A 14,110-nucleotide genomic window follows, 5' to 3' on the forward strand; every position below is an offset into this window, starting at 1 on the left:
GACATCCAAACCAGTAAAGAGAAGTCTAACTGTAGCTGTTTGCTGATATGATTGTATACCTAGAAACCCTAAAGACTCCTCCAAAAAGTTCCTAGGACTGATAAATGCAGCAAAGTTTCAAGATAGAAAATCAATGTGCATAAATTAGCAGCTCTGCTATACATCAACAGCAACCAAGCTGATAATCAAATAAAGAACTCAAACTCTTTTATAATAGGTGAAAAAAATAAAATATTTAGGAATATACCTAACCAAGGAGGTGGAAGACCTCTACAAGGAAAACTGCAATCTATTACTGCTGAATGAAATCATAGATGACACAAACAAACTGAAACACATCCTATGCTCATTGATGGGTAGAATAAATATTGTGAAAATGACCATACTGCCAAAAGCAATCTACAAATTTAATGCAATTCCCATCAAAATACCACCACCATTCATCACAGAACTAAAAAAAAAAAATCCTAAGATTCATATGGAACCAAAAAGGAGCCCACATAGTGAAAGCAAGACCATGCAAAAAGAAAAAATCTGGAGGCATCACATTACCTGATTTCAAACTATACTATAAGACCATAATCACCAAGACAGCATGGTACTGGTATAAATATAGGCACATAGACCAATGGAACAGAATAGAGAACCCACAAATAAAGGCAAATACTTAGAGCCAACTAATCTTCCACAAAGCAAACAAAAACATAAAGTAGGAAAATTACACTCTATTCAACAAATGGTGCTGGGATAATTGGCAAGTCACATGTAGAGGAAGGAAACTGGATACTCATCTCTCACGTTATACAAAAATCAACTCAAGATGAATCCAGGACTTAAATCTGAGACCTGAACCATAAACATACTAGAAGATAACATCAGAAAAACACTTCTAGACACTGACTTACGCAAAGACTTCATGACCAATAACCCAAAAGCAAATGCAACAAAGACAAATATAAAAATAAATGAGACTTAGTTAAACTAAAAAGCTTCTGCACAACAAAAGAAACAATCAGCAGAGAAAACAGATAACCCACAGAGTGGGAGAAAATCTTCACATTTTATACATCTGACAAAGGACTAACATCCGGAATCTACAAGGAACTCAAACAAATTAGCAAGAAGAAAAGATACAGTTCCATCAAAAAGTGGGCTAAGGACATGAATACACAATTCTCAAAAGAAGATATACAAATGGCCAACAAACATATGAAAAAATGCTCAACATTACTAATCATCAGGGAAATGCAAATCAAAACCACAGTATGATACAACCTTGCTCTTGCAAGAATGGCCATAATCAAAAAATTAAAAAAAAAAAAAGATGTTGGTGGGGATGTGGTGAAAAAGGAAAACTTTTACACTGCTGGTGGGAATGTAAACTAGTAAAACTGCCATGAAAAACAGTATGGAGATTCCTTAAGGAAATAAAAATAGAACTACCATTTGATCCAGGAATCCTACTACTGGGTATATACCCAGAAGAAAAGAGTTGTTATACGAAAAAGATACTTGCACATGCATGTTTATAGCAGCAATTGCAAAAATATGGAACCAGCCGAAATGCCCTTCAATCAATGAGTGGATAATGAAATTGTGAGATATATATATATATCTTGTATGTATGTATATATATATATATATATATATATATATATATATATATATACACACCATGGAATACTACTTAGCCATAAAAAGGATCAAAATAATGGCATTAGCAGTGACATGGATGGAATTGGAGACCCTTATTCTAAGTGAAGTAACTCAGGAATGGAAAACCAAACATTGTATGTTCTCACTCATAAGTGGGATCTAATATATGAGGATGCAAAGGCATAGGAATGATACAATGGACTTTGAGGACTCGGGGGGAAAGGGTGGGAGGGGATGAAGGATAAAAGATTACAAATTAGGTACAGTGTATACTGCTAGGGTGATGGGTGCACCAAAATCTCAGAAATCACCTCTAAAGAACTTATGTATGCAAATATCACCTGTTCCCCCAAAATGTATAGAAATAAAAAAAAATTAAATCACCACTAGACTAATTGTTGCCTACAAAAAAATCTTTTGTCTGGTTTTGTATCATTTTATAATATGTCTCCTTTATATATTTATTTAGCTGAATGGAAGTTTAAAAATTTTTGTTAAAGGTATTTGCATATATGTTATGAATGTAAGAATCTATAGTTGTTTCTTTTTTAAAAGTCTTTTGTCTGGTTTTGTATCATGTTAGAATATGGCTCCTTTTCTATTTTTTAGAGGTATTGGTTTAGAATTGATATTATTCCATCCCTGAATATTTAGTAGACTTCAGTACTGAAGTCTTCTGAGTGTGACATTTTCACTGTAGAAAAGGATTTTAGCTGCAAATTCGATGTCTTTAAAAGATAGACGGCTATACTAATTATGTATTACTGCTCAAGTCAGCTTCTTTAACTTATTTCTGTAAAAAATTGTCCACTTCATTCAAGTGGCCAAATTTATTGCTATATAGTTATTTTTAATATTTCCTTATTATCTGTTTAATATATGATTAATCTGTGATATTATTGCCTCCTTCATATGGTTTGGCTCTGTGTCCCCACCCAAATCTCATCTTGAATTGTACTCCTATAAATCCCATGTGTTGTGGGAGGGACCTGGTGGGAGATAATTTGAATCATGGGGGTGGTTTCCTACACACTATTCTCGTGGTAGTGAACAAGTCTCACGAGATTTGATTATTTTATCAGGGGTTTCCACTTTTGCATCTCCCTCATTTCTCTTGCCACTGCCATGTAAGTAGTGCCTTTCACATCCCGTCATGATTTTAAGGCCTCCCCAGCCATGTAGAACTGTAAGTCCAATTAAACCTCTTTTTCTTCCCAGTCTTAGGATGTCTTTATCAGCGTGTGAAAATGAACTAATACAGTAAATTGATACCAGAAGTGGGGTACTGCTGAACAGATACCCGAAAATGTGGAAGCAACTCTGGAACTGGGTAACAAGCAGGTGTTGGAACAGTTTGGAGGGCTCAGAAGAAGACAGGAAAATGTGGGAAGGTTGGAACTTCCCAGAGAGATTTGTTGAATAGCTTTGCCCAAAATTCTGATAGTAATATGGACAATAAAGTACAGGCCTGGGTGGTTTCAGATGTAAATGAAAAACTTGCTGTGTACTGGAATAAAGGTGGCTCTTGTTATGTTTTAGCAAAGAGACAGGTGGCATTTTGCCCCTGCCCTAGAGATTTGTGGAATTTTGAACTTGAGAGAGATGATTTAGGGTAACTGGCAGAAGAAATAAGCAGCAAAGCATTCAAGAGATGATTTGGGTGCTATTAAAGGCATTCAGTTTTATAAGGATAGCAGAGCATAAAAGTTTGGAAAATTTGCAACCAGACAATGCAATAGAAAAGAAAATCACATTTACTGAAGAGAAATTCAAGCTGGCTGTAGAAATTTGCATAAGTAATGAGGAGCCGAATGTTAATCCTCACAACACTGGCAAAAATGTCTCCAGAGCATGACAGAGACCTTTACAGCAGCTCCTCCCACCACAGGCCCAGAGGCCTAGGAGAATAAAGTGGTTTTGTGAGCTGGGCCCAGAGTCCCTTGCTGCATGCAGCCTAGGGACTTGGTGCCCTGTGTCGCAGCCACTCCAGCTGTGTTTGAAAAGGGGCAATGTAGAGCTTGGACCATGGCTTCAGAGGGTGCAAGTCTCAAGCCTTGGCAGCTTCCATGTGGTGTTGCACCTGCCAATTCACAGAAGTCAGGAATTGGGGTTTGGGAACCTCCACCTAGATTTTAGAAGATGTATGGAAATGCCCGGATGCCCAGGCAGAAGTTTTCTGCAGCGGCAGGGCTCTCATGGAGAACCTCTGCTAGGGCAGTGCAGAAGGGAAATGTGAGGTTGGAGTCCCCACACAGAGTCCCAAATGGGGCACTGCCTAGTGGAGCTGTGAGAAGAGGGTCACTGTCCTCCAACATTCAGAATGAAAGATCCACCTGCAGCTTGCACTGTGTGCCTGGAAAAGCCTCTGACGCTCAACGCCAGGCCATGAAAGCAACCAGGAGGGGGGCTGTGCCCTGAAAAGCCATAGGGACAGAGCTGCCCAAGACCACAGGAACCCACCTCTTGCATTGGTGTGACCTGGATGTGAGATCTGGAGTCAAAGGAGATCATTTTGGAGCTTTAAAATTTGACTACATCACTGGATTTTGGACTTGCATGGGGCCTGTAACCCCTTTGTTTTGGCCCATTTCTCCCATTTGGAATGGCTTTATTTACTCAATACCTGTACCCCCACTGTATCTAGCAAGTAACTAGGTTTCTTTTGATTTTACGGGCTCATAGGCAAAAGGGACTTGCCTTGTCTCAGATGAGACTTTGGACTATGGACTTTTGGGTTAATGCTGAAAGGAGTTAAAACTTTGGGGGACTGTTGGGAAGGCATGATTGGTTTTGAAATATGAGTACATGAGATTTGGAGGGGCCAGTGGTGGAATGATATGGTTTGGCTCTGTGTCCCCACCCAAATCTCAACTTGAATTGTACTCCCATAATTCCCACATGCTGTGGGAGGGACCTAGTAGGAGACAATTTGAATCATGGGGGGGTTCCCCCCTCCTATTCTCATAGTGGTGAATAAGTCTCACGAGATCTGATGGTTTTATCAGGGGTTTCCACTTTTGTATCTCCCTTATTTTCTCTTGCCACCATGTAAGAAGTGTCTTTCACCTCCTGCCATGATTCTGAGGCCTCCCCGGACATGTGGAACTGTAAGTCCAATTAAACCTTTTTCTTCCCTATCTTCAGTATGTCTTTATCAGCAGTGTGAAAAAGAACTTATGCACTCCTTAATTCCTGAAATTGCCAATTTTTTTCTTGATCAGTTTCACTAGAGTTGTATCAATGTTGTTCATCTTTTCAATAAGCCATCTTCTGATTTTTCTCTTTTTCTTTGTTGCATTTATTCTATTGCATGGATTTATGCTCTTGTCTTTATTATTTCACACCCTCTGCTTACTTAGGGTTTAATTTATTCTTGTTTCACTAGCTCTTTTAAGGTACAACCTCAAATCATTAATACAAAGCCTTTTTTTCTTTTCTAATACAACTATTCAGTTACATCTACCAGGTTTTGATATGTGATATTATGATTTTAACCTAGTTCAATTTTTTTTATTTCTCTTGTGATTTCTTCTGTAATGCATAGGTTATTTGGAGCCTGTTGTATAATTTCAAATATTTAAGAAATTTTCATATATTTTGCTGTTACTCATTTCTAGGTTAATTCTGTTACATTTAGACAACATCCTTTGTATGAGTGTAACCCCCTTACATTTATTGAATCTCGTTTTATGGCCCAGAATATTTTGGTGTTTTATGTGCATTTGAAAGGTGTGGGTTTTCTATTGTTGGGTAGAGTGCTCTATAAATATCATTAGACAATATTGGTTGATGAGGTTTTCAAGTGTCTAGATTTTTTTCTGATCTTCACAATTCTAGCAATTGCTGGGCATTTTCTGTGGAAATCTCCAAGGATAGTTTGGATTTGTCTATTTTATTTTTCAATTCTACCAGTTTTTGCTTCTTACATTTTGATGCTTTATTATTAGATACAAATGTCACAGGATCCTTAGGGTGTCATTTTTCCAGCTGGAAACCTCTGTGGCCGGTGGCACCTTTGCCCAAGTTTTGCTTGGGCACACTGGGCTTGTTCTGCCCACTCAGCCTGGCAGACTGCGCTTGGCTCATGCTACCGGCCTGTATCCCACAACTGCCAAGGGCAAGTCAGGTGTGGAGTGGTGAGGGGTGTATGAGTGAGTGAGCACGAGCTCTGACCACTGAGAAACCCAGTCATGCCAGCTGTGGAGAAGGCAGCTCCAGGTGCTAGCACAGGCACCGGCTCCCTGCGAGGCTGTGGCTGGACAAGGCATACTGCAAGCAGCTTCCAGGATTGGCACTGGGAATGCAGTGGCACCCAGAAACCTGGAGAAGCCAGAAACCACAGAGCCTCAAAGAGGGTGTCACAGCTCTGGCTCAGTGAGCTCCTAAATCTGTGCTCCCTGAAGGGCTACAGCTCTTCTGTCCTTCTTGTCACCTGCAACATGGCAAGCAAGAGGCATGTTTCAGACCTGTTTGTGTTACAGCTCTTTCAGCCCCACCATTAGGTGGGTTCTTGTGTTCTTGTCTCATGTCCAGGAAGAATGAGGTACACAGACAAGTGAAGGGTGAGCAAGGTGAAGAGGTGATTTATTGAGCAACAGAACAGCTCAGAGGAGACCCACAGTGGGAAGCTCCTCTCTGCAGGAAGGTTATCCCATTGTCTGCCTGAGTCTGGCTGAGTTGGGGGGTGTTACTGGTTTCAGAGGGGAGGAAGTGCATGCTGATTGTTCCATGGACAGCCATGGACGGGCTGGAAAAAGCACCATAAGTTCTCACTCTGGTCTGGGCAACTGGCAGCCCATCCCACTGGCCTCAGGCTGTTCCTGGCCTGAAGGTGGGGTTTCACTGGGGATCTGCCCCTTTCCACCCAGAGCGTATTTGCCTCCTGCTGCCATTAAGCTGCTATCCGTGGTGCCCATGGCACCCAGGCTGCTGATGCCGAAGGGTGTCTGCAGGTCCGTGGTGAGCCACCCTTAGACCCCCTTCAGCCTCTGTCTCATGCTTGTGGGTATGCAGGGGACTAAGACAGCAGGGAGCTGGCATGTCAGCACTGCCCCAATCACTCACACAGCAGGCCAGGTAGTGACAGTGCCCAGGCTCAGCCACAGCTTCGCTCTGAAATTGGAGCAGGTGCCAGGAGTGGGAGCATGCATTTCCAAGCCTGTGGGGGAAGAGGGACTTCCCAGGCCTGGGAGAGTGCAGAGATTCCAGGTCCGGAGCTGTGGGTGGGCATGTGCAGCTGTGCCCAGAACAGTGGGGCTCCCGCCCCTCCAACTTGGAAGTGGGTGGGACTTCTGCCTGTTCCCAGCTCCCACCGTCTCCCTGGAGCACACAGCCCCAACAGCTCCTCCCCCACTACAGCCAGCATCATGCAAACGGCCACTCCAGATGGACTGCTGCTGCCATCATGAACACATTTAGTATTATTGTAAATGTCTTCTTGATGAAACAACTCTTTTATCATTATAAAATGTCCTCTTTAAATGTGATACTAATCCTTGTTCTAAAATCTATTTTTTCTGATACAGACATAGCTATTCTAGCTTTTTTAAAATTTATGCTTAACGTATAGCTTTTAAAAATAGTTTTATTATTAACTTATTTAGGTCATTGTATTTAAAAGTATCTCATATAGGCAGGGTAGAGTTGAGTTTTGCTTTTTTATCCAGTCTGACAATCTCTTCCTTTTAATTTGAGTGTTTAGACCAGTGGTTCTCAAACTTTCTGGTCATACGATCCCTTTACACTCAACATGATTTTATTTATGTGAGTTAGATATTTATTGATAGATATTTATTTGTTGATACTCTATTAGAAATTTAAAAAACATGAAAAAGTTTATTGTTACATTTAAAAATAAGAAAAACAGCATTATATTTTAACACATATACATTTATGAAAAATAATAACTTATTTTTGAAAAGACTGAAAAAAATGTAGCTTTTTTTTTACATTTTTGCAAATCTAGCTTTCTATTTCTTCTAATGGCAATTTTGTAATATTTAATTGCTGACTTTTTTTAACCTTTCAAATTTTCTACATATTTATAGTATTTCTTATAATTGAACATTTCTTTTGTGTCCTCTAGGTCCCATTTTTTTTAATGCTGCCTGTTATATTCTCTCTTCATTTATTTTTGGATCAAGCCAGCAAAAATTTATATTTTCTTTTCTGAGTTAATTTATTGATTAAAAAGTAGATTATTGAGTTTCATAGTTGGGTACTTTATTTTTTCTCTTTCTTGATGTCAAGAATCTAAAACCTTAATTTCATACAGATTTAATCAGTTATGGCAGGTAGAATGCTTTTGTTACTCTTATGCAGTACTTTAGATGAACTATAAATTGTATTAAAGACATGATCCCTTCCCCACATATATTGTATTACATTTCCAAAATATTTAGCCAATCATGAATTAACTAATTAGAAGGAAAGTGGCTACATAGAGAAAAAGCAGATACATCAAGTCCCAACCAATTTTCTTGGACACTAGACTTCCTAATACAGCCATATGACTATTACTGCCACCTTTCACAAGATGATTGCTAGATCTGAGAAGCTTCACTCTTTTCAATATGTTATTATGAACATGTTCAGTCATACACAAAAAAGATTAGTAAAGTGAACTATGTTTACTCATCACCTAGAGTCAAGAGTCTGGATAAAGATTTTAACAAGCTTGTTTTGTTTCTTTCTTTTTAATTTCCTTAATTCTTTCTATTTTATTTTATTTTATTTTTGCTGAATTTTTAAAAGCAAATAATATATATCATTTCATTTAACTCCCACATACTTCAGGGATATCTCTAAAGATTTTTTTATACAACCACAATGACATGATCTCACTTAACAAAATCGACAATAATCTTTTGTTTTACCCAATACCTGGTACAAGTCAAATTCTTCAATTGTCTCAAGAAATTCCTTTTTATAATTAACATATTTTAATTAGGATCTCCAAGTCCACATATTGCATTGAGTTGTTGTATATTCTAAGTTTATTTACTCTTACCTAGTCTATCTTCTCCTACCCCCTCCTTTAATACGCCATTGAACTTGTTCAAGAAACAAGTTCAGCTGTTATATAAAATGTCCAATATTCTGGATTTGCTTATTGCTTCCACATAATGCCATATAACATCTTCTTTTATATTCTATATTTTCTATAAATTGGAAATTCGCTCTTAAAAGCTTGATTTGATTCATGTTTAACTTTTTTGGGGCAAGAATATTTCATAGTTAGATCCATATATTTTATATTGGATAACTTCAGAAGGTATGTAATGTGTGGTTGTTCCACTTTATAGATGTTAAAATTGATCAATGGTTTTAGGTGGTGAAAGACTGATCCTTCCATTGCCAAGTTTGCCATCAAGTTTTATTTCATGTTTTATCTATTGAGGACCACTATCTAAGTCAATTATGTGTTTAGGGGTTGAAATATGATAGTTTTAAAATTTTTATCTTTTCTTCCACATTTATTTGCTAGATTTCTTCTGTTGTGATAGTTATTTCCAATGATGTTCAATATTTGTGTTTGTATGATTTTAACTTCATCTTATTAAGTATAATTATAAATTAGTGCTTTCTTTCAAATGCATGAGTTTTCCAGTCAATAGATTTCAGTAATTAGACTCATCTTCTTTGGTAATATGTATCCTATCTTCCTCCATGTTGGTTCTTGTGTCATTTGGACACAACTCCATTAGTGTGGGATAGTGTTCTTGTTTTCTGGAACAAGATGTCTCAGGAAAATCTAGATTTTATGCTTCACGCATGTATCCAGCTACTTCTCTAAAGAACTTTGGTATTTATGGAGTACCGTCTTCATATAGGAGCTGTCATTGCTACTGAGTTACTGTTGCTTTTAGACCTCATCAGCGGACAGTGCTAGAAAATGCATATGTTTAAAGAAAATAGTCACAATGTCATACTATTTTCAATTCAAAGTTACCATTATAGTTTTTTACTATTTTCTATGAGTTTATCTTTATACCTTGTTTTCATACACTAAAATTTTTAACTTAGAATATCAACATAATTGCATACTTGTTGTATTCTCCTATATCAAAATGGATAACATTATTAATTATATAATTCAAGTTATTGACATCCTTATTTGATTTGTTGAGTTTTGGAAGAGGTGTAATAAAATATTTAACTATTATTGTATGTTTTTCTATTACTCTTTTACGTGATTTTGCTTTACTTTTATGTATTTCTAAGCTCTGCTGTAAGGTACATAAAGGTTTACAACTGTTATGTCTTTATAATCAGTGATACAATTTGGCGATATGAAATATTCATCTTAATCCTGTTTGATGCTTGTCGCTTCAAATTTTATCTGTCAGAAAATACTGTGTTAGACTTGCCTTCCTTATTTAATACATCTTTATTTTCCAATTTTTGGTGTTATGTTCTTGGTGTGCCTTTTGCAAATAGCTTATAATTAAAATTTGTGTGTGTCTTTGTATGTGCATGTGCACATGTGTTTGTATTTATATAGCATCATTGCATTTTCCCCTTATTCTAACATTCTCAGCCTTTTAAATAGAGACCCAGCTCTGCTGTAAATTTATACTTACAAATATATAATTTTGGTTATACAATATTTGGGATGAAGTCGAGGTGTACAAGTGTTTTTAGAATGCCTCATGATCTAAAGCATTATGGACTTTTTCTTCACAAGCTAAAGCTAAAGTGGTTTAAATAAGAAAATTAAACTACAAGAAAAAATAACATTTAAGAGTTCAGCTAACCTTTAAAATTGATGCTCACACCAATAATTAGATACATGGGAAGTCATATACATAGAAAAAAATATGTTTGTCATAAAATGAATATATTGCTGGAAATACCACTCAGCCTACAGAAGATGGAAAGAAACAAAAGTGCTACTCAATGTCTCTTCAATGAATTATCAAGTGAAAAAATTTCCTTTAATTGTGCAGGGCAAAGAAAGTGGCAGGAAAATGGCAAAGATTTTTAGTGGCCAGAATTTTTCAGGGGCTCCTTTCCCTTTCCAGGAACCGCAGCAGTTAGCCTTTTCTCTAACATCTATTGTGCTCAATTAGCTGCTAACCAAATGATGCCAATAGCCTAGAGTATTTCTTAATCAATTTTAGCAAGTATAAATTAGCAAATGAATTGCAAAAAATATATTCTCAATATAATCCCTTGAGGCCAAGTGGGATTTCTGCTCTTTGGGAAAAACAAACTCGGGAATATACAGTGCAGTGCTATAGCATGTGGAACAGCATTTAATGCTTTTGAAGTTTTAAGAGACACAAAGTTCATCCCATTGTCAAGGAATTTCCCAGTTGTGTGGTTTACCCAGAGGATCAGATGCTTTCTGAGCTCAGCATTGATCATCTTGCATTTTATTGGTCTCTGCAGTGTCATTACTATGGTTCATTATACTGTTTGCAACTGTCTTGGCCAACCTTGAAGATGGGTTCGAAAAGCCTCTTGTCCTGTGAACATTTCTCCAGCTTTGCCTATTCTGACTAAGTCAGCTAGGTTTCCTCCAATCAGGAACTCATTAGGTGGGAAAGGCATGAAACAAAATCAAGAATTGGGAGGGAATATAGATCAACATCTCTTCTATGCTTGTTATCAGTGCCCATTCCTGAAGCCTCTCATGTAGCTACTTCAATCCTATTGCCAGGGAGCCTGGCTAGGTTCTACCAGCTTTTAAGTTTTAGTGGAAAAGTTAAAAACGTGCTTCTTAGATTTTTCCATCTATGTACCGCTGATAAACAGAACTCAATCTGGGAAGGGCTGGGTGTTTATGGGATGCAGTAAGTGGTCTCAGGTGGACAGCTCTGTGTGTGCATGTGTGTGCATGTATGAGTGTTCGTGTGTGTGTACATGTGTGCACATGCATGTGTGAAGCATGCCACCTGGCACTGTTCACCTTTATTCTGGAAAATACGCAATAATTTATCTGTGGGTCGAGGAATATTCTTCCACTCTCAATTTATAAACTTTTGTTGAAGTTCTACTGTGGGCATGAGGTTGGCCAATCAGAATATTATTTGGCTAGCCACAGTGACTAATTCAGTGACACAACTGGATCCAGTGAGACTTAAAGCATTTTTTTTTACCCCGGGACTTGTAGGAAAAATGATTCTTGCTTTTTTCTCTGAATTTTGAAGCAGAGCTCTCTGGCGCCTATCTTTTGTTTATAATAATGAAGTCAATATGGAGGAGAGAAGATTGTAAAATGAGATTAAGAAAAACGTCCAGACAAGCTATACCCTAAAGCGAGTCCCGCCCACGGGCTTTTCATTTATATAAGCAAATTTGTTCCTTTTGTGTTTAAACCACGTTGGACACACATTGCCATTTGTAATGAACATACACAAAATCCTTATTGATTCACTAATGCAAAACCTGTGTCCTTGAAATTCTTTGAAGTTTTTGGTTTTAGTCTAACAATTCATACACATTTAGCATTCAATTCCACAACATAACCATATATTTTTAAATATAAAACATGTTTAAATTATCATTCAAATTACTTAACTGTCTGCCTCAAAATTTTCAAGTAAAATTTATTTTCCAGGAGGAGATGTCATATTTACTATATAGTTTCTCATTCCCTTGACATAATTCTGCATGTGCCAGGTGGTACATCTACTGCAATTTTAGAAACACAGACTTGAGGAGTTGTGGGTGCAAATATAATAGGGAACTTCTGAATATAGAAAGTTTTCAGGACTCAAAGACATGGAAATGTAGTGATAGCATAATAGGCTTTGTCACAAGAAGACCCATTTGGGACTTTGCAAATGGGCAGCATTCATCCCATCCACAGAGAAAGCTCCTGTGTGGAGGAATGCATAAATATAAAAATTCCATAAGGTAGTGTAGTGAGGTTCACAATCTGAATTTCAACATCTTTATTGAAATAGCTCTGTGTAAGCAGAGATATCCCATGTTATAAATTATGACATATGACACAGAAGGAAACCAAGAATAGAGCTAATGCCTCTGGGGAGTATGTTTCCTTTTCTTTTTTATTTCTCAGAGTTATTATTTCCCTACCCCACAATAACTTATAGGTTATGGACTACTGAGTTCACTTTTTTCTCACAAGTTTAGTATAAATATCTATTGTTCAATAGGCTCAGACTTTAGATGGTGATGAAAAAATGGTATAGATGTTTGACTCGTGCTCTGTGAAGACCCTACTTTACTGCACATTGCCAAATGTCCACAGGCTGGAGGAAATATGATATGATCAAACCATCAAATCTTTCATCAAATTTCTTTTAAGTGAACTTTTTAAGCAGGTGCACACACTTATCGTTTTTGGAAAGTGGAATAAAATTTCAACATCTGAATGATTTCGGAAACCCTGATAAAATGAGAAATATTCAGCCAAGTGTCTGGATTTCTTGTTCGCATATTAGCTACCACCTCAGTAATTGAAGGCATATGAATTTTATCCTTACATCTTGATCCTTTGACTCATAAACCTGTAATGAACTGTAGACATTGTATAGCCTCTTCTCTGGCTGCCGGTCCAAATAATCTTAGATGGGGCGGTTCAATGTCTCCACTTCTTACTCCATATTTTATTTTCATGAATTTTCTTTACATAAGAGGCTCTAGAATGCTATACAGCAGTCACAACATACAGAAAATAATTTAAGATCCCACCTCAACATTCTGCAATAACAAAAGTTTAGCAAAAAAGGAGAGTATCACTTGATCTTCAGTTCTCATTCATCTGACCCAAAGGATATTGACTCCAAAATTCACTGCTTCATTTTGAACTGCAGTATTATACTTGAATATATGATGCTTTTTTTCTTCATTGGCTGAGCCTACTTGGGTGCATTTATTTTTAATTTGTTTCAAGCAACTAAAGGAAATTAACATGACTTTGCACCTTAAAGATTAATGGGCAAGGAAGTTACCTTTCTGATGTTACAAAATATTTTTGGGGATCATTTCTTCCCCAGAACTCATCTGAACTTACCTCATTCCCTGCAAAATAGAAACTGTGTTAGCTGTAAGAGCTGGGAAAAAGCTGTCTATAGCTAGGAAAATAGCAATAATAACAATATTTTCAGAAATAGACATAATTAAAGACATTGAGCGCTGTCTGTAATGTTTTATTAATGTGAGAATCACAAGAGGGATTTCTTTTTGTCATTGCATACAATAATAGCAACAGAGCAAAGGTATTCAATAACTCAGAGCTCCTATATGTTGTTTTCTCTAATTGTACTAATTTGAGTAATTTTGATCCTTGGTAGGTTATAACTATTTGTGTGCTCCTTAACCCTGGCATCCACAAAATGATTTAATATGCTTTATTGTATCTTATACAATGAAATAATTCCAACATACTAGTTCATTAAGAATATATAAACAGAATGGAGTATTTATTATATATTAAGGAAAACTCTGGAATGCAAATACCAGTCATGGGCTGTAGTAATAA

General features: G+C 37.1%; 2 long non-coding RNA genes across 3 annotated transcripts in view; one reads left to right on the top strand and one right to left on the bottom strand.

Annotated features, from left to right (window-relative positions):
* LOC134810879 (uncharacterized) overlaps positions 1-14,110 on the bottom strand; it is a 37,133-nt gene that overhangs the window by 16,055 nt on the left and 6,968 nt on the right. The gene's annotated exons all lie outside the window — the stretch shown is intronic.
* The window catches only part of LOC104007626 (uncharacterized), a 43,972-nt gene that overhangs the window by 14,256 nt on the left and 15,606 nt on the right, over positions 1-14,110 (top strand). The gene's annotated exons all lie outside the window — the stretch shown is intronic.

This window comes from Pan troglodytes, chromosome 7 (assembly GCF_028858775.2).
Source record: "Pan troglodytes isolate AG18354 chromosome 7, NHGRI_mPanTro3-v2.0_pri, whole genome shotgun sequence".
Taxonomy (NCBI): Eukaryota; Metazoa; Chordata; class Mammalia; order Primates; family Hominidae; genus Pan; species Pan troglodytes.